The sequence below is a fragment of the Saccopteryx bilineata genome, chromosome 9 (assembly GCF_036850765.1).
Source record: "Saccopteryx bilineata isolate mSacBil1 chromosome 9, mSacBil1_pri_phased_curated, whole genome shotgun sequence".
NCBI lineage: Eukaryota > Metazoa > Chordata > Mammalia > Chiroptera > Emballonuridae > Saccopteryx > Saccopteryx bilineata.
This window is the reverse complement of record NC_089498.1, coordinates 83,793,265-83,795,765: the sequence shown is the minus strand read 5'-3', so window position 1 is coordinate 83,795,765 and position 2,501 is coordinate 83,793,265. Positions and strand designations below refer to the sequence as shown.

The 2,501-nt window shown below is 40.1% G+C and overlaps 1 pseudogene; it reads right to left on the bottom strand.

Annotated features, from left to right (window-relative positions):
- Positions 1-802: 802 nt before the first annotated feature.
- On the bottom strand, positions 803-1,912 carry LOC136312946 (sperm-associated antigen 6 pseudogene; annotated as a pseudogene).
- Between the last annotated feature and the right edge of the window lie 589 nt (positions 1,913-2,501).

Here is a 2,501-nt window from a genome sequence, read left to right as displayed (position 1 = left end):
ATTTACAAGACCTTCTAATATTTCACCAACTTTAAAGTGTTCACGTTCATTGTCATCCAATTTACATAGTAATTCTTTTCCATCTCATCGTGAATAATGTATGCCCAAAATAGGTTTGTATGATTAACTCTCCAGAAAATCATTGTTTCTGCATTCATTTACTTATTCAATTATTTAACAAATATTTACCAAGTGCCTTCTATATGCCAAGTCAGACACTGAGCTAAGTGCTGAAGATGAAAAAAAAAAGGAACAAAATTAATAAACTTTGTTCTCATTCTTTATAACAAGTTTCATGTTCCCTTACACTTCATTTCAATGCCTCAAATCCAATCTGGAATAGCATAAATAAAAACAAAATTACAAATACAGAAAATTAAATCTCAGCATACGTTTTCACTGTTTTGAGCTTAATGAATTCAATGTTGAATTATATTTATCAAGTTTCTTGATCATCAGTTTTTTCTTTTCCTTTATTTTTAATTTTTCCAAGTAAGAGGAGGGGAGATAGAGAGACAGATTCCCTCATGCTTCCCGAGTGAGATCTACCCTGCAACCTCTGTCTGGGGCTGATGCTTTGCCCATCTGGGGCCATGCTCGCAACCAAGATACTTTTTTTTTTTTTTGCCTTAAAATTCTTTAATGTAGTTTTTAAATCTACCTTTAAAGTAAATCCTGTATAAATGACCATGAATAGTTTCTCATATATTTAAGCTACTATTTAAAGTATTACATACATTTAGAAAATATTATCTAAAGGTATTTTATATTGAATAAATATAGAATGTGCTCAATTCAAATATTTAGAAAGAACTTTAACAACTGTTATTCGTAACTACTGTGCTGTGAAGTCAACTAAAAATAAATAACTTTGCTTAGTTAGAGAACGGTTGATAGCTGTCCACTCTCTGCAAAAGTGTTTCTGAATATCCAGGAGAATAGTATCTTACTATTTCCTCTGGGTAGCAGTTGTTAATACTGTGGATGTATTCTTGTAGAAGAGATCCAGATTCTGCTTTTATCTCTTGAATCTTTTTAAGCCCACCGCTTGTTACAAAAAGTTCTCGAGCTTTGCTATCATGTGGCAGCACCTTACTGAACTGTCCGACCACATGCTTCAGAATATTGGGAGGAGCATCAAACAGAAATGGCTCAAGGGCTGGTAAATAAGTGCATTTTTGTAAGATATTCTTTATGGCTTTTTTACTCTTGGAAATGATCACTGCCATCGCCAAGTTCTCAGAATGAGCCGCCACGTAACCGAGCATCATGATGCCAGGCAGCCTTATGTTTCCTTTGCAAGACCCGATGCAGTCGATCACAGCAGCAACGCCTCCTACGTTAACTATCAACTGTGAAAGCTCAGGTGTATGTTTTGCAATCTCCCTAATTAAAGTAGAAGCATTTTTCTTCACATAGTTATCTTTGTCCTTCAGACAGGTAAGTACAACTGGAAAGATCTCTGCTTCAACCACCATTTCTGCCAGATCCACAGAATGTTTTGCAATCTGACTAAGAGCTGAAAGGACATGGAGCTTCAATTGAGCATCAGGGTTCAGAATCATCTGGGCCAGGTGAGCAATAGCTCCTGCATCCACTACTGTCTGTGCTAACTCTGGAGAATGCTTTGAAATATCACTGAGGACTGAAGCAGCAATCCTTTTCAAAACAATTTCTGGCTCCTGGATACAGAGTACTAAAAGAGGAACTGCTCCCGCATCCACCACAGCTTGTGACAGTTCTTGCAGCACCTGCCTCTGACTCATGGTGCCCGCAGCTCCCCGCCGGCCACAAGCTCGAGGACGACGAGGCTAGGTAAAGGTGCAGCGGACCCGGCGACTGAAAGGGGGACTCAACGTCCCCCGGGAGCCGGTCCTCCCTGTGTACCTGCGTCTCCCCGGCAACCGACTGGGACCAGAACGTGGCCACTCCAAGATACTTTTAGTGCCTAAGGCAGAGGCTCTACAAAGCCATCCTCAGTGCCCCAGGCCAATGCACTTGAACTAATTGAGCCATGGCTGCAGGACAGAGAGAGAGAGAGAGAGAAGGGGAGAAGGAAAAGGATGGAGAAGCAGATGGTTGCTTCTCCTGTGTGCCCTGACCGGGAATCAAACCCGGAACATCCACATGTTGGGCTGACACTCTACCACTGAGCCAACTGGTCAGGGCCACTATCGATTTTTTCTTAAGTACATGTATAAAATTTCCTCCTCAAGACATTTGTTATTACAAGACCAACTGGATGAAAACAGTTCAAAATCTCTAATGCAAAATAAAAGTTATACCCATGAAAGTTCTCCTATCCCAGAAAGTATTAAACATCATGACTCAGAAAAACAAACAAACAAACAAATCATGACTCAGGCTAGGGAAGTAACTACCAAAAGGAACCTGTATCTCATTTCTTAAATGGGTAACCTGGAAAGTAGAAGGCTTCAGGTCCTTCCTGGAAAGTAGGGTGACTTATTTATTGTCCAAATTTGAGCACATATGAGAGCAAA